General features: G+C 49.6%; 24 non-coding genes across 24 annotated transcripts; all 24 read left to right on the top strand.

Annotated features, from left to right (window-relative positions):
• The first annotated feature begins 78 nt into the window (after nt 1-78).
• LOC124563275 lies at nt 79-197 on the top strand. The gene has a single exon (XR_006970046.1). It is a non-coding gene; the product is annotated as a 5S ribosomal RNA (ribosomal RNA).
• Nucleotides 198-1,226: 1,029 nt separating this feature from the next.
• On the top strand, nt 1,227-1,345 carry LOC124563273. The gene has a single exon (XR_006970045.1). It is a non-coding gene; the product is annotated as a 5S ribosomal RNA (ribosomal RNA).
• A 1,029-nt stretch (nt 1,346-2,374) lies between these two features.
• On the top strand, nt 2,375-2,493 carry LOC124563272. Its single transcript, XR_006970044.1, has one exon. It is a non-coding gene; the product is annotated as a 5S ribosomal RNA (ribosomal RNA).
• A 1,029-nt stretch (nt 2,494-3,522) lies between these two features.
• Nucleotides 3,523-3,641, top strand: LOC124563270. The gene has a single exon (XR_006970042.1). It is a non-coding gene; the product is annotated as a 5S ribosomal RNA (ribosomal RNA).
• A 1,034-nt stretch (nt 3,642-4,675) lies between these two features.
• Nucleotides 4,676-4,794, top strand: LOC124563269. The gene has a single exon (XR_006970041.1). It is a non-coding gene; the product is annotated as a 5S ribosomal RNA (ribosomal RNA).
• A 1,034-nt stretch (nt 4,795-5,828) lies between these two features.
• Nucleotides 5,829-5,947, top strand: LOC124563268. Its single transcript, XR_006970040.1, has one exon. It is a non-coding gene; the product is annotated as a 5S ribosomal RNA (ribosomal RNA).
• Nucleotides 5,948-6,981: 1,034 nt separating this feature from the next.
• LOC124563267 lies at nt 6,982-7,100 on the top strand. Its single transcript, XR_006970039.1, has one exon. It is a non-coding gene; the product is annotated as a 5S ribosomal RNA (ribosomal RNA).
• Nucleotides 7,101-8,129: 1,029 nt separating this feature from the next.
• LOC124563266 lies at nt 8,130-8,248 on the top strand. The gene has a single exon (XR_006970038.1). It is a non-coding gene; the product is annotated as a 5S ribosomal RNA (ribosomal RNA).
• A 1,029-nt stretch (nt 8,249-9,277) lies between these two features.
• On the top strand, nt 9,278-9,396 carry LOC124563265. The gene has a single exon (XR_006970037.1). It is a non-coding gene; the product is annotated as a 5S ribosomal RNA (ribosomal RNA).
• Nucleotides 9,397-10,434: 1,038 nt separating this feature from the next.
• Nucleotides 10,435-10,553, top strand: LOC124563140. The gene has a single exon (XR_006969925.1). It is a non-coding gene; the product is annotated as a 5S ribosomal RNA (ribosomal RNA).
• Nucleotides 10,554-11,589: 1,036 nt separating this feature from the next.
• Nucleotides 11,590-11,708, top strand: LOC124563139. Its single transcript, XR_006969924.1, has one exon. It is a non-coding gene; the product is annotated as a 5S ribosomal RNA (ribosomal RNA).
• Nucleotides 11,709-12,742: 1,034 nt separating this feature from the next.
• LOC124563138 lies at nt 12,743-12,861 on the top strand. The gene has a single exon (XR_006969923.1). It is a non-coding gene; the product is annotated as a 5S ribosomal RNA (ribosomal RNA).
• A 1,036-nt stretch (nt 12,862-13,897) lies between these two features.
• LOC124563137 lies at nt 13,898-14,016 on the top strand. The gene has a single exon (XR_006969922.1). It is a non-coding gene; the product is annotated as a 5S ribosomal RNA (ribosomal RNA).
• Nucleotides 14,017-15,058: 1,042 nt separating this feature from the next.
• Nucleotides 15,059-15,177, top strand: LOC124563142. The gene has a single exon (XR_006969926.1). It is a non-coding gene; the product is annotated as a 5S ribosomal RNA (ribosomal RNA).
• Nucleotides 15,178-16,214: 1,037 nt separating this feature from the next.
• Nucleotides 16,215-16,333, top strand: LOC124563135. Its single transcript, XR_006969920.1, has one exon. It is a non-coding gene; the product is annotated as a 5S ribosomal RNA (ribosomal RNA).
• A 1,034-nt stretch (nt 16,334-17,367) lies between these two features.
• On the top strand, nt 17,368-17,486 carry LOC124563134. The gene has a single exon (XR_006969919.1). It is a non-coding gene; the product is annotated as a 5S ribosomal RNA (ribosomal RNA).
• Nucleotides 17,487-18,527: 1,041 nt separating this feature from the next.
• Nucleotides 18,528-18,646, top strand: LOC124563133. Its single transcript, XR_006969918.1, has one exon. It is a non-coding gene; the product is annotated as a 5S ribosomal RNA (ribosomal RNA).
• Nucleotides 18,647-19,685: 1,039 nt separating this feature from the next.
• On the top strand, nt 19,686-19,804 carry LOC124563288. Its single transcript, XR_006970058.1, has one exon. It is a non-coding gene; the product is annotated as a 5S ribosomal RNA (ribosomal RNA).
• A 1,040-nt stretch (nt 19,805-20,844) lies between these two features.
• Nucleotides 20,845-20,963, top strand: LOC124563291. The gene has a single exon (XR_006970061.1). It is a non-coding gene; the product is annotated as a 5S ribosomal RNA (ribosomal RNA).
• A 1,040-nt stretch (nt 20,964-22,003) lies between these two features.
• On the top strand, nt 22,004-22,122 carry LOC124563287. Its single transcript, XR_006970057.1, has one exon. It is a non-coding gene; the product is annotated as a 5S ribosomal RNA (ribosomal RNA).
• Nucleotides 22,123-23,164: 1,042 nt separating this feature from the next.
• Nucleotides 23,165-23,283, top strand: LOC124563132. Its single transcript, XR_006969917.1, has one exon. It is a non-coding gene; the product is annotated as a 5S ribosomal RNA (ribosomal RNA).
• Nucleotides 23,284-24,325: 1,042 nt separating this feature from the next.
• On the top strand, nt 24,326-24,444 carry LOC124563286. The gene has a single exon (XR_006970056.1). It is a non-coding gene; the product is annotated as a 5S ribosomal RNA (ribosomal RNA).
• A 1,041-nt stretch (nt 24,445-25,485) lies between these two features.
• Nucleotides 25,486-25,604, top strand: LOC124563284. The gene has a single exon (XR_006970055.1). It is a non-coding gene; the product is annotated as a 5S ribosomal RNA (ribosomal RNA).
• A 1,040-nt stretch (nt 25,605-26,644) lies between these two features.
• Nucleotides 26,645-26,763, top strand: LOC124563131. The gene has a single exon (XR_006969916.1). It is a non-coding gene; the product is annotated as a 5S ribosomal RNA (ribosomal RNA).
• Nucleotides 26,764-27,663: the final 900 nt, after the last annotated feature.

Below are 27,663 nucleotides of genomic sequence, written 5' to 3'. Positions count from 1 at the left end.
CGACCGAAAAGTATGATTTTGTGTGTGTTGGGATAAGAACCGAATGCGAATTCTGCCATGCGCCTACATTATATGGGCGCCAACGGCCATACCATGTTGAGTACACCGGTTCTCGTCCGATAACCGAAGTTAAGCAACATCGGGCGTGGTTAGTACTTGGATGGGTGACCACCTGGGAACACCACGTGCTGTTGGCTCCCTTTCATTTACTTTTTTTTTTTTTTATACCGCCTTCTTTCCATACCACCGTTCTGTTGTGACAAAGATTCTTGCTTAAGCATTTTAATCTACTGTAATGACCATAAGGTGCGAAATTGCAGTAAATATCTCAGTTTGAGGGAGATTGTGCTAACCAAGTTCGCCAGGAAGTCTTTGAAAACGACAAAACAGTACGAATCGGCAGATATGTTCTGAAATACGTCAGCGCCTGTTGTTGTGTAGCGGTGTACAATTCCCACTTCGATATGTAATTATAAATTTATTCTTTAGTCGTCTCGTCTCGTCTCCTCATCTCCTGCAGACGTTTCTTGTGCTTGCGCTGTTATATGGGCCACGACCCGAGCGGCAGCGAGCGGCAGTCGAGCAAAGTCGGGACAAGTCGGGACGGGGACAGGGACAGGAATGGTGCGAATGCACTGCAAATTACGCAAACACCTCGTCTGAGGCGAGGCGAGGCGAGGCGAGGCGAAGAAGCTCACATCGCCAGCAGTGGCGCCCTCCAACAACACTCTGCCACACCCCGCACAGGCCATACGCCGGTCGGCCGCGCGCCAGCCCTCCTGCGCTGGACACCAGGGACAAGATGCGTCTTCCGCGAGTGTCGAAGGCTGCACGCGCCAAGCGGATGACAGGAGGTGCAACGAGAAGCTGCGCGTCTCACACACACGGCGGCGCGCCCGCTAATTCGGCAGTCGCTCTGCTGGCACGTCGGATTGCGGAAGGAAGTGCTTACAATTGCAATTCTGTTCGTGTTTTATGTTGTAAAGTTGTTAGCTTGTAACGGTGTAATGTTAATAAATAAATTTATAAATCTCACAACAACAACAAAAATACACGAAGCGCGTCCTTCCGGCTCATAAGTTTTGGAACTCAGGAATGCGTTCGCGCTAACGTGACGAATTGTCAATAAAAAAGAATGCGGCTGCTTTCGACCGAAAAGTATGATTTTGTGTGTGTTGGGATAAGAACCGAATGCGAATTCTGCCATGCGCCTACATTATATGGGCGCCAACGGCCATACCATGTTGAGTACACCGGTTCTCGTCCGATAACCGAAGTTAAGCAACATCGGGCGTGGTTAGTACTTGGATGGGTGACCACCTGGGAACACCACGTGCTGTTGGCTCCCTTTCATTTACTTTTTTTTTTTTTTATACCGCCTTCTTTCCATACCACCGTTCTGTTGTGACAAAGATTCTTGCTTAAGCATTTTAATCTACTGTAATGACCATAAGGTGCGAAATTGCAGTAAATATCTCAGTTTGAGGGAGATTGTGCTAACCAAGTTCGCCAGGAAGTCTTTGAAAACGACAAAACAGTACGAATCGGCAGATATGTTCTGAAATACGTCAGCGCCTGTTGTTGTGTAGCGGTGTACAATTCCCACTTCGATATGTAATTATAAATTTATTCTTTAGTCGTCTCGTCTCGTCTCCTCATCTCCTGCAGACGTTTCTTGTGCTTGCGCTGTTATATGGGCCACGACCCGAGCGGCAGCGAGCGGCAGTCGAGCAAAGTCGGGACAAGTCGGGACGGGGACAGGGACAGGAATGGTGCGAATGCACTGCAAATTACGCAAACACCTCGTCTGAGGCGAGGCGAGGCGAGGCGAGGCGAAGAAGCTCACATCGCCAGCAGTGGCGCCCTCCAACAACACTCTGCCACACCCCGCACAGGCCATACGCCGGTCGGCCGCGCGCCAGCCCTCCTGCGCTGGACACCAGGGACAAGATGCGTCTTCCGCGAGTGTCGAAGGCTGCACGCGCCAAGCGGATGACAGGAGGTGCAACGAGAAGCTGCGCGTCTCACACACACGGCGGCGCGCCCGCTAATTCGGCAGTCGCTCTGCTGGCACGTCGGATTGCGGAAGGAAGTGCTTACAATTGCAATTCTGTTCGTGTTTTATGTTGTAAAGTTGTTAGCTTGTAACGGTGTAATGTTAATAAATAAATTTATAAATCTCACAACAACAACAAAAATACACGAAGCGCGTCCTTCCGGCTCATAAGTTTTGGAACTCAGGAATGCGTTCGCGCTAACGTGACGAATTGTCAATAAAAAAGAATGCGGCTGCTTTCGACCGAAAAGTATGATTTTGTGTGTGTTGGGATAAGAACCGAATGCGAATTCTGCCATGCGCCTACATTATATGGGCGCCAACGGCCATACCATGTTGAGTACACCGGTTCTCGTCCGATAACCGAAGTTAAGCAACATCGGGCGTGGTTAGTACTTGGATGGGTGACCACCTGGGAACACCACGTGCTGTTGGCTCCCTTTCATTTACTTTTTTTTTTTTTTATACCGCCTTCTTTCCATACCACCGTTCTGTTGTGACAAAGATTCTTGCTTAAGCATTTTAATCTACTGTAATGACCATAAGGTGCGAAATTGCAGTAAATATCTCAGTTTGAGGGAGATTGTGCTAACCAAGTTCGCCAGGAAGTCTTTGAAAACGACAAAACAGTACGAATCGGCAGATATGTTCTGAAATACGTCAGCGCCTGTTGTTGTGTAGCGGTGTACAATTCCCACTTCGATATGTAATTATAAATTTATTCTTTAGTCGTCTCGTCTCGTCTCCTCATCTCCTGCAGACGTTTCTTGTGCTTGCGCTGTTATATGGGCCACGACCCGAGCGGCAGCGAGCGGCAGTCGAGCAAAGTCGGGACAAGTCGGGACGGGGACAGGGACAGGAATGGTGCGAATGCACTGCAAATTACGCAAACACCTCGTCTGAGGCGAGGCGAGGCGAGGCGAGGCGAAGAAGCTCACATCGCCAGCAGTGGCGCCCTCCAACAACACTCTGCCACACCCCGCACAGGCCATACGCCGGTCGGCCGCGCGCCAGCCCTCCTGCGCTGGACACCAGGGACAAGATGCGTCTTCCGCGAGTGTCGAAGGCTGCACGCGCCAAGCGGATGACAGGAGGTGCAACGAGAAGCTGCGCGTCTCACACACACGGCGGCGCGCCCGCTAATTCGGCAGTCGCTCTGCTGGCACGTCGGATTGCGGAAGGAAGTGCTTACAATTGCAATTCTGTTCGTGTTTTATGTTGTAAAGTTGTTAGCTTGTAACGGTGTAATGTTAATAAATAAATTTATAAATCTCACAACAACAACAAAAATACACGAAGCGCGTCCTTCCGGCTCATAAGTTTTGGAACTCAGGAATGCGTTCGCGCTAACGTGACGAATTGTCAATAAAAAAGAATGCGGCTGCTTTCGACCGAAAAGTATGATTTTGTGTGTGTTGGGATAAGAACCGAATGCGAATTCTGCCATGCGCCTACATTATATGGGCGCCAACGGCCATACCATGTTGAGTACACCGGTTCTCGTCCGATAACCGAAGTTAAGCAACATCGGGCGTGGTTAGTACTTGGATGGGTGACCACCTGGGAACACCACGTGCTGTTGGCTCCCTTTCATTTACTTTTTTTTTTTTTTATACCGCCTTCTTTCCATACCACCGTTCTGTTGTGACAAAGATTCTTGCTTAAGCATTTTAATCTACTGTAATGACCATAAGGTGCGAAATTGCAGTAAATATCTCAGTTTGAGGGAGATTGTGCTAACCAAGTTCGCCAGGAAGTCTTTGAAAACGACAAAACAGTACGAATCGGCAGATATGTTCTGAAATACGTCAGCGCCTGTTGTTGTGTAGCGGTGTACAATTCCCACTTCGATATGTAATTATAAATTTATTCTTTAGTCGTCTCGTCTCGTCTCCTCATCTCCTGCAGACGTTTCTTGTGCTTGCGCTGTTATATGGGCCACGACCCGAGCGGCAGCGAGCGGCAGTCGAGCAAAGTCGGGACAAGTCGGGACGGGGACAGGGACAGGAATGGTGCGAATGCACTGCAAATTACGCAAACACCTCGTCTGAGGCGAGGCGAGGCGAGGCGAGGCGAGGCGAAGAAGCTCACATCGCCAGCAGTGGCGCCCTCCAACAACACTCTGCCACACCCCGCACAGGCCATACGCCGGTCGGCCGCGCGCCAGCCCTCCTGCGCTGGACACCAGGGACAAGATGCGTCTTCCGCGAGTGTCGAAGGCTGCACGCGCCAAGCGGATGACAGGAGGTGCAACGAGAAGCTGCGCGTCTCACACACACGGCGGCGCGCCCGCTAATTCGGCAGTCGCTCTGCTGGCACGTCGGATTGCGGAAGGAAGTGCTTACAATTGCAATTCTGTTCGTGTTTTATGTTGTAAAGTTGTTAGCTTGTAACGGTGTAATGTTAATAAATAAATTTATAAATCTCACAACAACAACAAAAATACACGAAGCGCGTCCTTCCGGCTCATAAGTTTTGGAACTCAGGAATGCGTTCGCGCTAACGTGACGAATTGTCAATAAAAAAGAATGCGGCTGCTTTCGACCGAAAAGTATGATTTTGTGTGTGTTGGGATAAGAACCGAATGCGAATTCTGCCATGCGCCTACATTATATGGGCGCCAACGGCCATACCATGTTGAGTACACCGGTTCTCGTCCGATAACCGAAGTTAAGCAACATCGGGCGTGGTTAGTACTTGGATGGGTGACCACCTGGGAACACCACGTGCTGTTGGCTCCCTTTCATTTACTTTTTTTTTTTTTTATACCGCCTTCTTTCCATACCACCGTTCTGTTGTGACAAAGATTCTTGCTTAAGCATTTTAATCTACTGTAATGACCATAAGGTGCGAAATTGCAGTAAATATCTCAGTTTGAGGGAGATTGTGCTAACCAAGTTCGCCAGGAAGTCTTTGAAAACGACAAAACAGTACGAATCGGCAGATATGTTCTGAAATACGTCAGCGCCTGTTGTTGTGTAGCGGTGTACAATTCCCACTTCGATATGTAATTATAAATTTATTCTTTAGTCGTCTCGTCTCGTCTCCTCATCTCCTGCAGACGTTTCTTGTGCTTGCGCTGTTATATGGGCCACGACCCGAGCGGCAGCGAGCGGCAGTCGAGCAAAGTCGGGACAAGTCGGGACGGGGACAGGGACAGGAATGGTGCGAATGCACTGCAAATTACGCAAACACCTCGTCTGAGGCGAGGCGAGGCGAGGCGAGGCGAGGCGAAGAAGCTCACATCGCCAGCAGTGGCGCCCTCCAACAACACTCTGCCACACCCCGCACAGGCCATACGCCGGTCGGCCGCGCGCCAGCCCTCCTGCGCTGGACACCAGGGACAAGATGCGTCTTCCGCGAGTGTCGAAGGCTGCACGCGCCAAGCGGATGACAGGAGGTGCAACGAGAAGCTGCGCGTCTCACACACACGGCGGCGCGCCCGCTAATTCGGCAGTCGCTCTGCTGGCACGTCGGATTGCGGAAGGAAGTGCTTACAATTGCAATTCTGTTCGTGTTTTATGTTGTAAAGTTGTTAGCTTGTAACGGTGTAATGTTAATAAATAAATTTATAAATCTCACAACAACAACAAAAATACACGAAGCGCGTCCTTCCGGCTCATAAGTTTTGGAACTCAGGAATGCGTTCGCGCTAACGTGACGAATTGTCAATAAAAAAGAATGCGGCTGCTTTCGACCGAAAAGTATGATTTTGTGTGTGTTGGGATAAGAACCGAATGCGAATTCTGCCATGCGCCTACATTATATGGGCGCCAACGGCCATACCATGTTGAGTACACCGGTTCTCGTCCGATAACCGAAGTTAAGCAACATCGGGCGTGGTTAGTACTTGGATGGGTGACCACCTGGGAACACCACGTGCTGTTGGCTCCCTTTCATTTACTTTTTTTTTTTTTTATACCGCCTTCTTTCCATACCACCGTTCTGTTGTGACAAAGATTCTTGCTTAAGCATTTTAATCTACTGTAATGACCATAAGGTGCGAAATTGCAGTAAATATCTCAGTTTGAGGGAGATTGTGCTAACCAAGTTCGCCAGGAAGTCTTTGAAAACGACAAAACAGTACGAATCGGCAGATATGTTCTGAAATACGTCAGCGCCTGTTGTTGTGTAGCGGTGTACAATTCCCACTTCGATATGTAATTATAAATTTATTCTTTAGTCGTCTCGTCTCGTCTCCTCATCTCCTGCAGACGTTTCTTGTGCTTGCGCTGTTATATGGGCCACGACCCGAGCGGCAGCGAGCGGCAGTCGAGCAAAGTCGGGACAAGTCGGGACGGGGACAGGGACAGGAATGGTGCGAATGCACTGCAAATTACGCAAACACCTCGTCTGAGGCGAGGCGAGGCGAGGCGAGGCGAGGCGAAGAAGCTCACATCGCCAGCAGTGGCGCCCTCCAACAACACTCTGCCACACCCCGCACAGGCCATACGCCGGTCGGCCGCGCGCCAGCCCTCCTGCGCTGGACACCAGGGACAAGATGCGTCTTCCGCGAGTGTCGAAGGCTGCACGCGCCAAGCGGATGACAGGAGGTGCAACGAGAAGCTGCGCGTCTCACACACACGGCGGCGCGCCCGCTAATTCGGCAGTCGCTCTGCTGGCACGTCGGATTGCGGAAGGAAGTGCTTACAATTGCAATTCTGTTCGTGTTTTATGTTGTAAAGTTGTTAGCTTGTAACGGTGTAATGTTAATAAATAAATTTATAAATCTCACAACAACAACAAAAATACACGAAGCGCGTCCTTCCGGCTCATAAGTTTTGGAACTCAGGAATGCGTTCGCGCTAACGTGACGAATTGTCAATAAAAAAGAATGCGGCTGCTTTCGACCGAAAAGTATGATTTTGTGTGTGTTGGGATAAGAACCGAATGCGAATTCTGCCATGCGCCTACATTATATGGGCGCCAACGGCCATACCATGTTGAGTACACCGGTTCTCGTCCGATAACCGAAGTTAAGCAACATCGGGCGTGGTTAGTACTTGGATGGGTGACCACCTGGGAACACCACGTGCTGTTGGCTCCCTTTCATTTACTTTTTTTTTTTTTTATACCGCCTTCTTTCCATACCACCGTTCTGTTGTGACAAAGATTCTTGCTTAAGCATTTTAATCTACTGTAATGACCATAAGGTGCGAAATTGCAGTAAATATCTCAGTTTGAGGGAGATTGTGCTAACCAAGTTCGCCAGGAAGTCTTTGAAAACGACAAAACAGTACGAATCGGCAGATATGTTCTGAAATACGTCAGCGCCTGTTGTTGTGTAGCGGTGTACAATTCCCACTTCGATATGTAATTATAAATTTATTCTTTAGTCGTCTCGTCTCGTCTCCTCATCTCCTGCAGACGTTTCTTGTGCTTGCGCTGTTATATGGGCCACGACCCGAGCGGCAGCGAGCGGCAGTCGAGCAAAGTCGGGACAAGTCGGGACGGGGACAGGGACAGGAATGGTGCGAATGCACTGCAAATTACGCAAACACCTCGTCTGAGGCGAGGCGAGGCGAGGCGAGGCGAAGAAGCTCACATCGCCTGCAGTGGCGCCCTCCAACAACACTCTGCCACACCCCGCACAGGCCATACGCCGGTCGGCCGCGCGCCAGCCCTCCTGCGCTGGACACCAGGGACAAGATGCGTCTTCCGCGAGTGTCGAAGGCTGCACGCGCCAAGCGGATGACAGGAGGTGCAACGAGAAGCTGCGCGTCTCACACACACGGCGGCGCGCCCGCTAATTCGGCAGTCGCTCTGCTGGCACGTCGGATTGCGGAAGGAAGTGCTTACAATTGCAATTCTGTTCGTGTTTTATGTTGTAAAGTTGTTAGCTTGTAACGGTGTAATGTTAATAAATAAATTTATAAATCTCACAACAACAACAAAAATACACGAAGCGCGTCCTTCCGGCTCATAAGTTTTGGAACTCAGGAATGCGTTCGCGCTAACGTGACGAATTGTCAATAAAAAAGAATGCGGCTGCTTTCGACCGAAAAGTATGATTTTGTGTGTGTTGGGATAAGAACCGAATGCGAATTCTGCCATGCGCCTACATTATATGGGCGCCAACGGCCATACCATGTTGAGTACACCGGTTCTCGTCCGATAACCGAAGTTAAGCAACATCGGGCGTGGTTAGTACTTGGATGGGTGACCACCTGGGAACACCACGTGCTGTTGGCTCCCTTTCATTTACTTTTTTTTTTTTTTATACCGCCTTCTTTCCATACCACCGTTCTGTTGTGACAAAGATTCTTGCTTAAGCATTTTAATCTACTGTAATGACCATAAGGTGCGAAATTGCAGTAAATATCTCAGTTTGAGGGAGATTGTGCTAACCAAGTTCGCCAGGAAGTCTTTGAAAACGACAAAACAGTACGAATCGGCAGATATGTTCTGAAATACGTCAGCGCCTGTTGTTGTGTAGCGGTGTACAATTCCCACTTCGATATGTAATTATAAATTTATTCTTTAGTCGTCTCGTCTCGTCTCCTCATCTCCTGCAGACGTTTCTTGTGCTTGCGCTGTTATATGGGCCACGACCCGAGCGGCAGCGAGCGGCAGTCGAGCAAAGTCGGGACAAGTCGGGACGGGGACAGGGACAGGAATGGTGCGAATGCACTGCAAATTACGCAAACACCTCGTCTGAGGCGAGGCGAGGCGAGGCGAGGCGAAGAAGCTCACATCGCCAGCAGTGGCGCCCTCCAACAACACTCTGCCACACCCCGCACAGGCCATACGCCGGTCGGCCGCGCGCCAGCCCTCCTGCGCTGGACACCAGGGACAAGATGCGTCTTCCGCGAGTGTCGAAGGCTGCACGCGCCAAGCGGATGACAGGAGGTGCAACGAGAAGCTGCGCGTCTCACACACACGGCGGCGCGCCCGCTAATTCGGCAGTCGCTCTGCTGGCACGTCGGATTGCGGAAGGAAGTGCTTACAATTGCAATTCTGTTCGTGTTTTATGTTGTAAAGTTGTTAGCTTGTAACGGTGTAATGTTAATAAATAAATTTATAAATCTCACAACAACAACAAAAATACACGAAGCGCGTCCTTCCGGCTCATAAGTTTTGGAACTCAGGAATGCGTTCGCGCTAACGTGACGAATTGTCAATAAAAAAGAATGCGGCTGCTTTCGACCGAAAAGTATGATTTTGTGTGTGTTGGGATAAGAACCGAATGCGAATTCTGCCATGCGCCTACATTATATGGGCGCCAACGGCCATACCATGTTGAGTACACCGGTTCTCGTCCGATAACCGAAGTTAAGCAACATCGGGCGTGGTTAGTACTTGGATGGGTGACCACCTGGGAACACCACGTGCTGTTGGCTCCCTTTCATTTACTTTTTTTTTTTTTTATACCGCCTTCTTTCCATACCACCGTTCTGTTGTGACAAAGATTCTTGCTTAAGCATTTTAATCTACTGTAATGACCATAAGGTGCGAAATTGCAGTAAATATCTCAGTTTGAGGGAGATTGTGCTAACCAAGTTCGCCAGGAAGTCTTTGAAAACGACAAAACAGTACGAATCGGCAGATATGTTCTGAAATACGTCAGCGCCTGTTGTTGTGTAGCGGTGTACAATTCCCACTTCGATATGTAATTATAAATTTATTCTTTAGTCGTCTCGTCTCGTCTCCTCATCTCCTGCAGACGTTTCTTGTGCTTGCGCTGTTATATGGGCCACGACCCGAGCGGCAGCGAGCGGCAGTCGAGCAAAGTCGGGACAAGTCGGGACGGGGACAGGGACAGGGATAGGAAAGGTGCTAATGCACTGCAAATTACGCAAACACCTCGTCTGAAGCGAGGCGAGGCGAGGCGAGGAAGCTCACATCGCCAGCAGTGGCGCCCTCCAACAAGACTCTGCCACACCCCGCACAGGCCATACGCCGGTCGGCCGCGCGCCAGCCCTCCTGCGCTGGACACCAGGGACAAGATGCGTCTTCCGCGAGTGTCGAAGGCTGCACGCGCCAAGCGGATGACAGGAGGTGCAACGAGAAGCTGCGCGTCTCACACACACGGCGGCGCGCCCGCTAATTCGGCAGTCGCTCTGCTGGCACGTCGGATTGCGGAAGGAAGTGCTTACAATTACTTTTCTGTTCGTGTTTTATGTTGTAAAGTTGTTAGCTTGTAACGATGTAATGTTAATAAATAAATTTATAAATCTCACAACAAAAAAAAAAAAAAAAAAATACACGAAGCGCGTCCTTCCGGCTCATAAGTTTTGGAACTCAGGATTGCGTTCGCGCCAACGTGACAAATTGTCAATAAAAAAGAATGCGGCTGCTTTCGACCGAAAAGTGTGATTTTGTGTGTGTTGGGATAAGAACCGAATGCGAATTCCGCCTTGCGCCTACATCATCTGGGCGCCAACGGCCATACCATGTTGAGTACACCGGTTCTCGTCCGATCACCGAAGTTAAGCAACATCGGGCGTGGTTAGTACTTGGATGGGTGACCACCTGGGAACACCACGTGCTGTTGGCTCCCTTTCATTTACTTTTTTTTTTATACCGCCCTCTTTCCATACCACCGTTCTGTTGTGACAAAGATTCTTGCTTAAGCATTTTAATCTACTGTAATGACCATAAGGTGCGAAATTGCAGTAAATATCTCAGTTTGAGAGAGAATGTGCTAACCAAGTTCGCTAGGAAGTCTTTGAAAACGACAAAACAGTACGAATCGGCAGATGTGTTCTGAAATACGTCAGCGCCTGTTGTTGTATAGCGGTGTACAATTCCTACTTCGATATGTAATTATAAATTTATTCCTTAGTCGTCTCGTCTCGTCTCGTCATCTCCTGCAGACGTTTCTTGTGCTTGCGCTGTTATATGGGCCACGACCCGAGCGGCAGCGAGCGGCAGTCGAGCAAAGTCGGGACAAGTCGGGACGGGGACAGGGACAGGGATAGGAAAGGTGCTAATGCACTGCAAATTACGCAAACACCTCGTCTGAAGCGAGGCGAGGCGAGGCGAGGAAGCTCACATCGCCAGCAGTGGCGCCCTCCAACAAGACTCTGCCACACCCCGCACAGGCCATACGCCGGTCGGCCGCGCGCCAGCCCTCCTGCGCTGGACACCAGGGACAAGATGCGTCTTCCGCGAGTGTCGAAGGCTGCACGCGCCAAGCGGATGACAGGAGGTGCAACGAGAAGCTGCGCGTCTCACACACACGGCGGCGCGCCCGCTAATTCGGCAGTCGCTCTGCTGGCACGTCGGATTGCGGAAGGAAGTGCTTACAATTACAATTCTGTTCGTGTTTTATGTTGTAAAGTTGTTAGCTTGTAACGATGTAATGTTAATAAATAAATTTATAAATCTCACAACAAAAAAAAAAAAAAAAAAAAATACACGAAGCGCGTCCTTCCGGCTCATAAGTTTTGGAACTTAGGATTGCGTTCGCGCCAACGTGACAAATTGTCAATAAAAAAGAATGCGGCTGCTTTCGACCGAAAAGTGTGATTTTGTGTGTGTTGGGATAAGAACCGAATGCGAATTCCGCCATGCGCCTACATCATCTGGGCGCCAACGGCCATACCATGTTGAGTACACCGGTTCTCGTCCGATCACCGAAGTTAAGCAACATCGGGCGTGGTTAGTACTTGGATGGGTGACCACCTGGGAACACCACGTGCTGTTGGCTCCCTTTCATTTACTTTTTTTTTTTTTATACCGCCTTCTTTCCATACCACCGTTCTGTTGTGACAAAGATTCTTGCTTAAGCATTTTAATCTACTGTAATGACCATAAGGTGCGAAATTGCAGTAAATATCTCAGTTTGAGGGAGAATGTGCTAACCAAGTTCGCTAGGAAGTCTTTGAAAACGACAAAACAGTACGAATCGGCAGATGTGTTCTGAAATACGTCAGCGCCTGTTGTTGTATAGCGGTGTACAATTCCTACTTCGATATGTAATTATAAATTTATTCCTTAGTCGTCTCGTCTCGTCTCGTCATCTCCTGCAGACGTTTCTTGTGCTTGCGCTGTTATATGGGCCACGACCCGAGCGGCAGCGAGCGGCAGTCGAGCAAAGTCGGGACAAGTCGGGACGGGGACAGGGACAGGGATAGGAAAGGTGCTAATGCACTGCAAATTACGCAAACACCTCGTCTGAAGCGAGGCGAGGCGAGGCGAGGAAGCTCACATCGCCAGCAGTGGCGCCCTCCAACAAGACTCTGCCACACCCCGCACAGGCCATACGCCGGTCGGCCGCGCGCCAGCCCTCCTGCGCTGGACACCAGGGACAAGATGCGTCTTCCGCGAGTGTCGAAGGCTGCACGCGCCAAGCGGATGACAGGAGGTGCAACGAGAAGCTGCGCGTCTCACACACACGGCGGCGCGCCCGCTAATTCGGCAGTCGCTCTGCTGGCACGTCGGATTGCGGAAGGAAGTGCTTACAATTACAATTCTGTTCGTGTTTTATGTTGTAAAGTTGTTAGCTTGTAACGATGTAATGTTAATAAATAAATTTATAAATCTCACAACAAAAAAAAAAAAAAAATACACGAAGCGCGTCCTTCCGGCTCATAAGTTTTGGAACTCAGGATTGCGTTCGCGCCAACGTGACAAATTGTCAATAAAAAAGAATGCGGCTGCTTTCGACCGAAAAGTGTGATTTTGTGTGTGTTGGGATAAGAACCGAATGCGAATTCCGCCATGCGCCTACATCATCTGGGCGCCAACGGCCATACCATGTTGAGTACACCGGTTCTCGTCCGATCACCGAAGTTAAGCAACATCGGGCGTGGTTAGTACTTGGATGGGTGACCACCTGGGAACACCACGTGCTGTTGGCTCCCTTTCATTTACTTTTTTTTTTTTTTTATACCGCCTTCTTTCCATACCACCGTTCTGTTGTGACAAAGATTCTTGCTTAAGCATTTTAATCTACTGTAATGACCATAAGGTGCGAAATTGCAGTAAATATCTCAGTTTGAGGGAGAATGTGCTAACCAAGTTCGCCAGGAAGTCTTTGAAAACGACAAAACAGTACGAATCGGCAGATGTGTTCTGAAATACGTCAGCGCCTGTTGTTGTATAGCGGTGTACAATTCCTACTTCGATATGTAATTATAAATTTATTCCTTAGTCGTCTCGTCTCGTCTCGTCATCTCCTGCAGACGTTTCTTGTGCTTGCGCTGTTATATGGGCCACGACCCGAGCGGCAGCGAGCGGCAGTCGAGCAAAGTCGGGACAAGTCGGGACGGGGACAGGGACAGGGATAGGAAAGGTGCTAATGCACTGCAAATTACGCAAACACCTCGTCTGAAGCGAGGCGAGGCGAGGCGAGGAAGCTCACATCGCCAGCAGTGGCGCCCTCCAACAAGACTCTGCCACACCCCGCACAGGCCATACGCCGGTCGGCCGCGCGCCAGCCCTCCTGCGCTGGACACCAGGGACAAGATGCGTCTTCCGCGAGTGTCGAAGGCTGCACGCGCCAAGCGGATGACAGGAGGTGCAACGAGAAGCTGCGCGTCTCACACACACGGCGGCGCGCCCGCTAATTCGGCAGTCGCTCTGCTGGCACGTCGGATTGCGGAAGGAAGTGCTTACAATTACAATTCTGTTCGTGTTTTATGTTGTAAAGTTGTTAGCTTGTAACGATGTAATGTTAATAAATAAATTTATAAATCTCACAACAAAAAAAAAAAAAAAATACACGAAGCGCGTCCTTCCGGCTCATAAGTTTTGGAACTCAGGATTGCGTTCGCGCCAACGTGACAAATTGTCAATAAAAAAGAATGCGGCTGCTTTCGACCGAAAAGTGTGATTTTGTGTGTGTTGGGATAAGAACCGAATGCGAATTCCGCCATGCGCCTACATCATCTGGGCGCCAACGGCCATACCATGTTGAGTACACCGGTTCTCGTCCGATCACCGAAGTTAAGCAACATCGGGCGTGGTTAGTACTTGGATGGGTGACCACCTGGGAACACCACGTGCTGTTGGCTCCCTTTCATTTACTTTTTTTTTTTTTTTATACCGCCTTCTTTCCATACCACCGTTCTGTTGTGACAAAGATTCTTGCTTAAGCATTTTAATCTACTGTAATGACCATAAGGTGCGAAATTGCAGTAAATATCTCAGTTTGAGGGAGAATGTGCTAACCAAGTTCGCCAGGAAGTCTTTGAAAACGACAAAACAGTACGAATCGGCAGATGTGTTCTGAAATACGTCAGCGCCTGTTGTTGTATAGCGGTGTACAATTCCTACTTCGATATGTAATTATAAATTTATTCCTTAGTCGTCTCGTCTCGTCTCGTCATCTCCTGCAGACGTTTCTTGTGCTTGCGCTGTTATATGGGCCACGACCCGAGCGGCAGCGAGCGGCAGTCGAGCAAAGTCGGGACAAGTCGGGACGGGGACAGGGACAGGGATAGGAAAGGTGCTAATGCACTGCAAATTACGCAAACACCTCGTCTGAAGCGAGGCGAGGCGAGGCGAGGAAGCTCACATCGCCAGCAGTGGCGCCCTCCAACAAGACTCTGCCACACCCCGCACAGGCCATACGCCGGTCGGCCGCGCGCCAGCCCTCCTGCGCTGGACACCAGGGACAAGATGCGTCTTCCGCGAGTGTCGAAGGCTGCACGCGCCAAGCGGATGACAGGAGGTGCAACGAGAAGCTGCGCGTCTCACACACACGGCGGCGCGCCCGCTAATTCGGCAGTCGCTCTGCTGGCACGTCGGATTGCGGAAGGAAGTGCTTACAATTACAATTCTGTTCGTGTTTTATGTTGTAAAGTTGTTAGCTTGTAACGATGTAATGTTAATAAATAAATTTATAAATCTCACAACAAAAAAAAAAAAAAAAAAAAAATACACGAAGCGCGTCCTTCCGGCTCATAAGTTTTGGAACTCAGGATTGCGTTCGCGCCAACGTGACAAATTGTCAATAAAAAAGAATGCGGCTGCTTTCGACCGAAAAGTGTGATTTTGTGTGTGTTGGGATAAGAACCGAATGCGAATTCCGCCATGCGCCTACATCATCTGGGCGCCAACGGCCATACCATGTTGAGTACACCGGTTCTCGTCCGATCACCGAAGTTAAGCAACATCGGGCGTGGTTAGTACTTGGATGGGTGACCACGTGGGAACACCACGTGCTGTTGGCTCCCTTTCATTTACTTTTTTTTTTTTTATACCGCCTTCTTTCCATACCACCGTTCTGTTGTGACAAAGATTCTTGCTTAAGCATTTTAATCTACTGTAATGACCATAAGGTGCGAAATTGCAGTAAATATCTCAGTTTGAGGGAGAATGTGCTAACCAAGTTCGCTAGGAAGTCTTTGAAAACGACAAAACAGTACGAATCGGCAGATGTGTTCTGAAATACGTCAGCGCCTGTTGTTGTATAGCGGTGTACAATTCCTACTTCGATATGTAATTATAAATTTATTCCTTAGTCGTCTCGTCTCGTCTCGTCATCTCCTGCAGACGTTTCTTGTGCTTGCGCTGTTATATGGGCCACGACCCGAGCGGCAGCGAGCGGCAGTCGAGCAAAGTCGGGACAAGTCGGGACGGGGACAGGGACAGGGATAGGAAAGGTGCTAATGCACTGCAAATTACGCAAACACCTCGTCTGAAGCGAGGCGAGGCGAGGCGAGGAAGCTCACATCGCCAGCAGTGGCGCCCTCCAACAAGACTCTGCCACACCCCGCACAGGCCATACGCCGGTCGGCCGCGCGCCAGCCCTCCTGCGCTGGACACCAGGGACAAGATGCGTCTTCCGCGAGTGTCGAAGGCTGCACGCGCCAAGCGGATGACAGGAGGTGCAACGAGAAGCTGCGCGTCTCACACACACGGCGGCGCGCCCGCTAATTCGGCAGTCGCTCTGCTGGCACGTCGGATTGCGGAAGGAAGTGCTTACAATTACAATTCTGTTCGTGTTTTATGTTGTAAAGTTGTTAGCTTGTAACGATGTAATGTTAATAAATAAATTTATAAATCTCACAACAAAAAAAAAAAAAAAAAAATACACGAAGCGCGTCCTTCCGGCTCATAAGTTTTGGAACTCAGGATTGCGTTCGCGCCAACGTGACAAATTGTCAATAAAAAAGAATGCGGCTGCTTTCGACCGAAAAGTGTGATTTTGTGTGTGTTGGGATAAGAACCGAATGCGAATTCCGCCTTGCGCCTACATCATCTGGGCGCCAACGGCCATACCATGTTGAGTACACCGGTTCTCGTCCGATCACCGAAGTTAAGCAACATCGGGCGTGGTTAGTACTTGGATGGGTGACCACCTGGGAACACCACGTGCTGTTGGCTCCCTTTCATTTACTTTTTTTTTTATACCGCCCTCTTTCCATACCACCGTTCTGTTGTGACAAAGATTCTTGCTTAAGCATTTTAATCTACTGTAATGACCATAAGGTGCGAAATTGCAGTAAATATCTCAGTTTGAGGGAGAATGTGCTAACCAAGTTCGCCAGGAAGTCTTTGAAAACGACAAAACAGTACGAATCGGCAGATGTGTTCTGAAATACGTCAGCGCCTGTTGTTGTATAGCGGTGTACAATTCCTACTTCGATATGTAATTATAAATTTATTCCTTAGTCGTCTCGTCTCGTCTCGTCATCTCCTGCAGACGTTTCTTGTGCTTGCGCTGTTATATGGGCCACGACCCGAGCGGCAGCGAGCGGCAGTCGAGCAAAGTCGGGACAAGTCGGGACGGGGACAGGGACAGGGATAGGAAAGGTGCTAATGCACTGCAAATTACGCAAACACCTCGTCTGAAGCGAGGCGAGGCGAGGCGAGGAAGCTCACATCGCCAGCAGTGGCGCCCTCCAACAAGACTCTGCCACACCCCGCACAGGCCATACGCCGGTCGGCCGCGCGCCAGCCCTCCTGCGCTGGACACCAGGGACAAGATGCGTCTTCCGCGAGTGTCGAAGGCTGCACGCGCCAAGCGGATGACAGGAGGTGCAACGAGAAGCTGCGCGTCTCACACACACGGCGGCGCGCCCGCTAATTCGGCAGTCGCTCTGCTGGCACGTCGGATTGCGGAAGGAAGTGCTTACAATTACAATTCTGTTCGTGTTTTATGTTGTAAAGTTGTTAGCTTGTAACGATGTAATGTTAATTAATAAATTTATAAATCTCACAACAAAAAAAAAAAAAAAAAAATACACGAAGCGCGTCCTTCCGGCTCATAAGTTTTGGAACTCAGGATTGCGTTCGCGCCAACGTGACAAATTGTCAATAAAAAAGAATGCGGCTGCTTTCGACCGAAAAGTGTGATTTTGTGTGTGTTGGGATAAGAACCGAATGCGAATTCCGCCTTGCGCCTACATCATCTGGGCGCCAACGGCCATACCATGTTGAGTACACCGGTTCTCGTCCGATCACCGAAGTTAAGCAACATCGGGCGTGGTTAGTACTTGGATGGGTGACCACCTGGGAACACCACGTGCTGTTGGCTCCCTTTCATTTACTTTTTTTTTTTTTTATACCGCCTTCTTTCCATACCACCGTTCTGTTGTGACAAAGATTCTTGCTTAAGCATTTTAATCTACTGTAATGACCATAAGGTGCGAAATTGCAGTAAATATCTCAGTTTGAGGGAGAATGTGCTAACCAAGTTCGCCAGGAAGTCTTTGAAAACGACAAAACAGTACGAATCGGCAGATGTGTTCTGAAATACGTCAGCGCCTGTTGTTGTATAGCGGTGTACAATTCCTACTTCGATATGTAATTATAAATTTATTCCTTAGTCGTCTCGTCTCGTCTCGTCATCTCCTGCAGACGTTTCTTGTGCTTGCGCTGTTATATGGGCCACGACCCGAGCGGCAGCGAGCGGCAGTCGAGCAAAGTCGGGACAAGTCGGGACGGGGACAGGGACAGGGATAGGAAAGGTGCTAATGCACTGCAAATTACGCAAACACCTCGTCTGAAGCGAGGCGAGGCGAGGCGAGGAAGCTCACATCGCCAGCAGTGGCGCCCTCCAACAAGACTCTGCCACACCCCGCACAGGCCATACGCCGGTCGGCCGCGCGCCAGCCCTCCTGCGCTGGACACCAGGGACAAGATGCGTCTTCCGCGAGTGTCGAAGGCTGCACGCGCCAAGCGGATGACAGGAGGTGCAACGAGAAGCTGCGCGTCTCACACACACGGCGGCGCGCCCGCTAATTCGGCAGTCGCTCTGCTGGCACGTCGGATTGCGGAAGGAAGTGCTTACAATTACAATTCTGTTCGTGTTTTATGTTGTAAAGTTGTTAGCTTGTAACGATGTAATGTTAATAAATAAATTTATAAATCTCACAACAAAAAAAAAAAAAAAAAAAAAATACACGAAGCGCGTCCTTCCGGCTCATAAGTTTTGGAACTCAGGATTGCGTTCGCGCCAACGTGACAAATTGTCAATAAAAAAGAATGCGGCTGCTTTCGACCGAAAAGTGTGATTTTGTGTGTGTTGGGATAAGAACCGAATGCGAATTCCGCCATGCGCCTACATCATCTGGGCGCCAACGGCCATACCATGTTGAGTACACCGGTTCTCGTCCGATCACCGAAGTTAAGCAACATCGGGCGTGGTTAGTACTTGGATGGGTGACCACCTGGGAACACCACGTGCTGTTGGCTCCCTTTCATTTACTTTTTTTTTTTTTATACCGCCTTCTTTCCATACCACCGTTCTGTTGTGACAAAGATTCTTGCTTAAGCATTTTAATCTACTGTAATGACCATAAGGTGCGAAATTGCAGTAAATATCTCAGTTTGAGGGAGAATGTGCTAACCAAGTTCGCTAGGAAGTCTTTGAAAACGACAAAACAGTACGAATCGGCAGATGTGTTCTGAAATACGTCAGCGCCTGTTGTTGTATAGCGGTGTACAATTCCTACTTCGATATGTAATTATAAATTTATTCCTTAGTCGTCTCGTCTCGTCTCGTCATCTCCTGCAGACGTTTCTTGTGCTTGCGCTGTTATATGGGCCACGACCCGAGCGGCAGCGAGCGGCAGTCGAGCAAAGTCGGGACAAGTCGGGACGGGGACAGGGACAGGGATAGGAAAGGTGCTAATGCACTGCAAATTACGCAAACACCTCGTCTGAAGCGAGGCGAGGCGAGGCGAGGAAGCTCACATCGCCAGCAGTGGCGCCCTCCAACAAGACTCTGCCACACCCCGCACAGGCCATACGCCGGTCGGCCGCGCGCCAGCCCTCCTGCGCTGGACACCAGGGACAAGATGCGTCTTCCGCGAGTGTCGAAGGCTGCACGCGCCAAGCGGATGACAGGAGGTGCAACGAGAAGCTGCGCGTCTCACACACACGGCGGCGCGCCCGCTAATTCGGCAGTCGCTCTGCTGGCACGTCGGATTGCGGAAGGAAGTGCTTACAATTACAATTCTGTTCGTGTTTTATGTTGTAAAGTTGTTAGCTTGTAACGATGTAATGTTAATAAATAAATTTATAAATCTCACAACAAAAAAAAAAAAAAAAAAAAATACACGAAGCGCGTCCTTCCGGCTCATAAGTTTTGGAACTCAGGATTGCGTTCGCGCCAACGTGACAAATTGTCAATAAAAAAGAATGCGGCTGCTTTCGACCGAAAAGTGTGATTTTGTGTGTGTTGGGATAAGAACCGAATGCGAATTCCGCCATGCGCCTACATCATCTGGGCGCCAACGGCCATACCATGTTGAGTACACCGGTTCTCGTCCGATCACCGAAGTTAAGCAACATCGGGCGTGGTTAGTACTTGGATGGGTGACCACCTGGGAACACCACGTGCTGTATGCTCCCTTTCATTTACTTTTTTTTTTTTTATACCGCCTTCTTTCCATACCACCGTTCTGTTGTGACAAAGATTCTTGCTTAAGCATTTTAATCTACTGTAATGACCATAAGGTGCGAAATTGCAGTAAATATCTCAGTTTGAGGGAGAATGTGCTAACCAAGTTCGCCAGGAAGTCTTTGAAAACGACAAAACAGTACGAATCGGCAGATGTGTTCTGAAATACGTCAGCGCCTGTTGTTGTATAGCGGTGTACAATTCCTACTTCGATATGTAATTATAAATTTATTCCTTAGTCGTCTCGTCTCGTCTCGTCATCTCCTGCAGACGTTTCTTGTGCTTGCGCTGTTATATGGGCCACGACCCGAGCGGCAGCGAGCGGCAGTCGAGCAAAGTCGGGACAAGTCGGGACGGGGACAGGGACAGGGATAGGAAAGGTGCTAATGCACTGCAAATTACGCAAACACCTCGTCTGAAGCGAGGCGAGGCGAGGCGAGGAAGCTCACATCGCCAGCAGTGGCGCCCTCCAACAAGACTCTGCCACACCCCGCACAGGCCATACGCCGGTCGGCCGCGCGCCAGCCCTCCTGCGCTGGACACCAGGGACAAGATGCGTCTTCCGCGAGTGTCGAAGGCTGCACGCGCCAAGCGGATGACAGGAGGTGCAACGAGAAGCTGCGCGTCTCACACACACGGCGGCGCGCCCGCTAATTCGGCAGTCGCTCTGCTGGCACGTCGGATTGCGGAAGGAAGTGCTTACAATTACAATTCTGTTCGTGTTTTATGTTGTAAAGTTGTTAGCTTGTAACGATGTAATGTTAATAAATAAATTTATAAATCTCACAACAAAAAAAAAAAAAAAAAAAAAATACACGAAGCGCGTCCTTCCGGCTCATAAGTTTTGGAACTCAGGATTGCGTTCGCGCCAACGTGACAAATTGTCAATAAAAAAGAATGCGGCTGCTTTCGACCGAAAAGTGTGATTTTGTGTGTGTTGGGATAAGAACCGAATGCGAATTCCGCCATGCGCCTACATCATCTGGGCGCCAACGGCCATACCATGTTGAGTACACCGGTTCTCGTCCGATCACCGAAGTTAAGCAACATCGGGCGTGGTTAGTACTTGGATGGGTGACCACCTGGGAACACCGCGTGCTGTATGCTCCCTTTCATTTACTTTTTTTTTTTTTATACCGCCTTCTTTCCATACCACCGTTCTGTTGTGACAAAGATTCTTGCTTAAGCATTTTAATCTACTGTAATGACCATAAGGTGCGAAATTGCAGTAAATATCTCAGTTTGAGGGAGAATGTGCTAACCAAGTTCGCCAGGAAGTCTTTGAAAACGACAAAACAGTACGAATCGGCAGATGTGTTCTGAAATACGTCAGCGCCTGTTGTTGTATAGCGGTGTACAATTCCTACTTCGATATGTAATTATAAATTTATTCCTTAGTCGTCTCGTCTCGTCTCGTCATCTCCTGCAGACGTTTCTTGTGCTTGCGCTGTTATATGGGCCACGACCCGAGCGGCAGCGAGCGGCAGTCGAGCAAAGTCGGGACAAGTCGGGACGGGGACAGGGACAGGGATAGGAAAGGTGCTAATGCACTGCAAATTACGCAAACACCTCGTCTGAAGCGAGGCGAGGCGAGGCGAGGAAGCTCACATCGCCAGCAGTGGCGCCCTCCAACAAGACTCTGCCACACCCCGCACAGGCCATACGCCGGTCGGCCGCGCGCCAGCCCTCCTGCGCTGGACACCAGGGACAAGATGCGTCTTCCGCGAGTGTCGAAGGCTGCACGCGCCAAGCGGATGACAGGAGGTGCAACGAGAAGCTGCGCGTCTCACACACACGGCGGCGCGCCCGCTAATTCGGCAGTCGCTCTGCTGGCACGTCGGATTGCGGAAGGAAGTGCTTACAATTACAATTCTGTTCGTGTTTTATGTTGTAAAGTTGTTAGCTTGTAACGATGTAATGTTAATAAATAAATTTATAAATCTCACAACAAAAAAAAAAAAAAAAAAAAAATACACGAAGCGCGTCCTTCCGGCTCATAAGTTTTGGAACTCAGGATTGCGTTCGCGCCAACGTGACAAATTGTCAATAAAAAAGAATGCGGCTGCTTTCGACCGAAAAGTGTGATTTTGTGTGTGTTGGGATAAGAACCGAATGCGAATTCCGCCATGCGCCTACATCATCTGGGCGCCAACGGCCATACCATGTTGAGTACACCGGTTCTCGTCCGATCACCGAAGTTAAGCAACATCGGGCGTGGTTAGTACTTGGATGGGTGACCACCTGGGAACACCACGTGCTGTATGCTCCCTTTCATTTACTTTTTTTTTTTTTATACCGCCTTCTTTCCATACCACCGTTCTGTTGTGACAAAGATTCTTGCTTAAGCATTTTAATCTACTGTAATGACCATAAGGTGCGAAATTGCAGTAAATATCTCAGTTTGAGGGAGAATGTGCTAACCAAGTTCGCCAGGAAGTCTTTGAAAACGACAAAACAGTACGAATCGGCAGATGTGTTCTGAAATACGTCAGCGCCTGTTGTTGTATAGCGGTGTACAATTCCTACTTCGATATGTAATTATAAATTTATTCCTTAGTCGTCTCGTCTCGTCTCGTCATCTCCTGCAGACGTTTCTTGTGCTTGCGCTGTTATATGGGCCACGACCCGAGCGGCAGCGAGCGGCAGTCGAGCAAAGTCGGGACAAGTCGGGACGGGGACAGGGACAGGGATAGGAAAGGTGCTAATGCACTGCAAATTACGCAAACACCTCGTCTGAAGCGAGGCGAGGCGAGGCGAGGAAGCTCACATCGCCAGCAGTGGCGCCCTCCAACAAGACTCTGCCACACCCCGCACAGGCCATACGCCGGTCGGCCGCGCGCCAGCCCTCCTGCGCTGGACACCAGGGACAAGATGCGTCTTCCGCGAGTGTCGAAGGCTGCACGCGCCAAGCGGATGACAGGAGGTGCAACGAGAAGCTGCGCGTCTCACACACACGGCGGCGCGCCCGCTAATTCGGCAGTCGCTCTGCTGGCACGTCGGATTGCGGAAGGAAGTGCTTACAATTACAATTCTGTTCGTGTTTTATGTTGTAAAGTTGTTAGCTTGTAACGATGTAATGTTAATAAATAAATTTATAAATCTCACAACAAAAAAAAAAAAAAAAAAAAAAAATACACGAAGCGCGTCCTTCCGGCTCATAAGTTTTGGAACTCAGGATTGCGTTCGCGCCAACGTGACAAATTGTCAATAAAAAAGAATGCGGCTGCTTTCGACCGAAAAGTGTGATTTTGTGTGTGTTGGGATAAGAACCGAATGCGAATTCCGCCATGCGCCTACATCATCTGGGCGCCAACGGCCATACCATGTTGAGTACACCGGTTCTCGTCCGATCACCGAAGTTAAGCAACATCGGGCGTGGTTAGTACTTGGATGGGTGACCACCTGGGAACACCACGTGCTGTTGGCTCCCTTTCATTTACTTTTTTTTTTTTTTTATACCGCCTTCTTTCCATACCACCGTTCTGTTGTGACAAAGATTCTTGCTTAAGCATTTTAATCTACTGTAATGACCATAAGGTGCGAAATTGCAGTAAATATCTCAGTTTGAGGGAGAATGTGCTAACCAAGTTCGCCAGGAAGTCTTTGAAAACGACAAAACAGTACGAATCGGCAGATGTGTTCTGAAATACGTCAGCGCCTGTTGTTGTATAGCGGTGTACAATTCCTACTTCGATATGTAATTATAAATTTATTCCTTAGTCGTCTCGTCTCGTCTCGTCATCTCCTGCAGACGTTTCTTGTGCTTGCGCTGTTATATGGGCCACGACCCGAGCGGCAGCGAGCGGCAGTCGAGCAAAGTCGGGACAAGTCGGGACGGGGACAGGGACAGGGATAGGAAAGGTGCTAATGCACTGCAAATTACGCAAACACCTCGTCTGAAGCGAGGCGAGGCGAGGCGAGGAAGCTCACATCGCCAGCAGTGGCGCCCTCCAACAAGACTCTGCCACACCCCGCACAGGCCATACGCCGGTCGGCCGCGCGCCAGCCCTCCTGCGCTGGACACCAGGGACAAGATGCGTCTTCCGCGAGTGTCGAAGGCTGCACGCGCCAAGCGGATGACAGGAGGTGCAACGAGAAGCTGCGCGTCTCACACACACGGCGGCGCGCCCGCTAATTCGGCAGTCGCTCTGCTGGCACGTCGGATTGCGGAAGGAAGTGCTTACAATTACAATTCTGTTCGTGTTTTATGTTGTAAAGTTGTTAGCTTGTAACGATGTAATGTTAATAAATAAATTTATAAATCTCACAACAAAAAAAAAAAAAAAAAAAAAATACACGAAGCGCGTCCTTCCGGCTCATAAGTTTTGGAACTCAGGATTGCGTTCGCGCCAACGTGACAAATTGTCAATAAAAAAGAATGCGGCTGCTTTCGACCGAAAAGTGTGATTTTGTGTGTGTTGGGATAAGAACCGAATGCGAATTCCGCCATGCGCCTACATCATCTGGGCGCCAACGGCCATACCATGTTGAGTACACCGGTTCTCGTCCGATCACCGAAGTTAAGCAACATCGGGCGTGGTTAGTACTTGGATGGGTGACCACCTGGGAACACCACGTGCTGTATGCTCCCTTTCATTTACTTTTTTTTTTTTTATACCGCCTTCTTTCCATACCACCGTTCTGTTGTGACAAAGATTCTTGCTTAAGCATTTTAATCTACTGTAATGACCATAAGGTGCGAAATTGCAGTAAATATCTCAGTTTGAGGGAGAATGTGCTAACCAAGTTCGCCAGGAAGTCTTTGAAAACGACAAAACAGTACGAATCGGCAGATGTGTTCTGAAATACGTCAGCGCCTGTTGTTGTATAGCGGTGTACAATTCCTACTTCGATATGTAATTATAAATTTATTCCTTAGTCGTCTCGTCTCGTCTCGTCATCTCCTGCAGACGTTTCTTGTGCTTGCGCTGTTATATGGGCCACGACCCGAGCGGCAGCGAGCGGCAGTCGAGCAAAGTCGGGACAAGTCGGGACGGGGACAGGGACAGGGATAGGAAAGGTGCTAATGCACTGCAAATTACGCAAACACCTCGTCTGAAGCGAGGCGAGGCGAGGCGAGGAAGCTCACATCGCCAGCAGTGGCGCCCTCCAACAAGACTCTGCCACACCCCGCACAGGCCATACGCCGGTCGGCCGCGCGCCAGCCCTCCTGCGCTGGACACCAGGGACAAGATGCGTCTTCCGCGAGTGTCGAAGGCTGCACGCGCCAAGCGGATGACAGGAGGTGCAACGAGAAGCTGCGCGTCTCACACACACGGCGGCGCGCCCGCTAATTCGGCAGTCGCTCTGCTGGCACGTCGGATTGCGGAAGGAAGTGCTTACAATTACAATTCTGTTCGTGTTTTATGTTGTAAAGTTGTTAGCTTGTAACGATGTAATGTTAATAAATAAATTTATAAATCTCACAACAAAAAAAAAAAAAAAAAAAAAAATACACGAAGCGCGTCCTTCCGGCTCATAAGTTTTGGAACTCAGGATTGCGTTCGCGCCAACGTGACAAATTGTCAATAAAAAAGAATGCGGCTGCTTTCGACCGAAAAGTGTGATTTTGTGTGTGTTGGGATAAGAACCGAATGCGAATTCCGCCATGCGCCTACATCATCTGGGCGCCAACGGCCATACCATGTTGAGTACACCGGTTCTCGTCCGATCACCGAAGTTAAGCAACATCGGGCGTGGTTAGTACTTGGATGGGTGACCACCTGGGAACACCACGTGCTGTATGCTCCCTTTCATTTACTTTTTTTTTTTTTATACCGCCTTCTTTCCATACCACCGTTCTGTTGTGACAAAGATTCTTGCTTAAGCATTTTAATCTACTGTAATGACCATAAGGTGCGAAATTGCAGTAAATATCTCAGTTTGAGGGAGAATGTGCTAACCAAGTTCGCCAGGAAGTCTTTGAAAACGACAAAACAGTACGAATCGGCAGATGTGTTCTGAAATACGTCAGCGCCTGTTGTTGTATAGCGGTGTACAATTCCTACTTCGATATGTAATTATAAATTTATTCCTTAGTCGTCTCGTCTCGTCTCGTCATCTCCTGCAGACGTTTCTTGTGCTTGCGCTGTTATATGGGCCACGACCCGAGCGGCAGCGAGCGGCAGTCGAGCAAAGTCGGGACAAGTCGGGACGGGGACAGGGACAGGGATAGGAAAGGTGCTAATGCACTGCAAATTACGCAAACACCTCGTCTGAAGCGAGGCGAGGCGAGGCGAGGAAGCTCACATCGCCAGCAGTGGCGCCCTCCAACAAGACTCTGCCACACCCCGCACAGGCCATACGCCGGTCGGCCGCGCGCCAGCCCTCCTGCGCTGGACACCAGGGACAAGATGCGTCTTCCGCGAGTGTCGAAGGCTGCACGCGCCAAGCGGATGACAGGAGGTGCAACGAGAAGCTGCGCGTCTCACACACACGGCGGCGCGCCCGCTAATTCGGCAGTCGCTCTGCTGGCACGTCGGATTGCGGAAGGAAGTGCTTACAATTACAATTCTGTTCGTGTTTTATGTTGTAAAGTTGTTAGCTTGTAACGATGTAATGTTAATAAATAAATTTATAAATCTCACAACAAAAAAAAAAAAAAAAAAAAAATACACGAAGCGCGTCCTTCCGGCTCATAAGTTTTGGAACTCAGGATTGCGTTCGCGCCAACGTGACAAATTGTCAATAAAAAAGAATGCGGCTGCTTTCGACCGAAAAGTGTGATTTTGTGTGTGTTGGGATAAGAACCGAATGCGAATTCCGCCATGCGCCTACATCATCTGGGCGCCAACGGCCATACCATGTTGAGTACACCGGTTCTCGTCCGATCACCGAAGTTAAGCAACATCGGGCGTGGTTAGTACTTGGATGGGTGACCACCTGGGAACACCACGTGCTGTTGGCTCCCTTTCATTTACTTTTTTTTTTTTTTTATACCGCCTTCTTTCCATACCACCGTTCTGTTGTGACAAAGATTCTTGCTTAAGCATTTTAATCTACTGTAATGACCATAAGGTGCGAAATTGCAGTAAATATCTCAGTTTGAGGGAGAATGTGCTAACCAAGTTCGCCAGGAAGTCTTTGAAAACGACAAAACAGTACGAATCGGCAGATGTGTTCTGAAATACGTCAGCGCCTGTTGTTGTATAGCGGTGTACAATTCCTACTTCGATATGTAATTATAAATTTATTCCTTAGTCGTCTCGTCTCGTCTCGTCATCTCCTGCAGACGTTTCTTGTGCTTGCGCTGTTATATGGGCCACGACCCGAGCGGCAGCGAGCGGCAGTCGAGCAAAGTCGGGACAAGTCGGGACGGGGACAGGGACAGGGATAGGAAAGGTGCTAATGCACTGCAAATTACGCAAACACCTCGTCTGAAGCGAGGCGAGGCGAGGCGAGGAAGCTCACATCGCCAGCAGTGGCGCCCTCCAACAAGACTCTGCCACACCCCGCACAGGCCATACGCCGGTCGGCCGCGCGCCAGCCCTCCTGCGCTGGACACCAGGGACAAGATGCGTCTTCCGCGAGTGTCGAAGGCTGCACGCGCCAAGCGGATGACAGGAGGTGCAACGAGAAGCTGCGCGTCTCACACACACGGCGGCGCGCCCGCTAATTCGGCAGTCGCTCTGCTGGCACGTCGGATTGCGGAAGGAAGTGCTTACAATTACAATTCTGTTCGTGTTTTATGTTGTAAAGTTGTTAGCTTGTAACGATGTAATGTTAATAAACAAATTTATAAATCTCACAACAAAAAAAAAAAAAAAAAAATACACGAAGCGCGTCCTTCCGGCTCATAAGTTTTGGA

Source organism: Schistocerca americana, unplaced genomic scaffold, assembly GCF_021461395.2.
Source record: "Schistocerca americana isolate TAMUIC-IGC-003095 unplaced genomic scaffold, iqSchAmer2.1 HiC_scaffold_119, whole genome shotgun sequence".
Taxonomy (NCBI): domain Eukaryota; kingdom Metazoa; phylum Arthropoda; class Insecta; order Orthoptera; family Acrididae; genus Schistocerca; species Schistocerca americana.
Note: the sequence above shows the minus strand (reverse complement) of the source record. Positions and strands in the feature narration are given on the sequence as shown.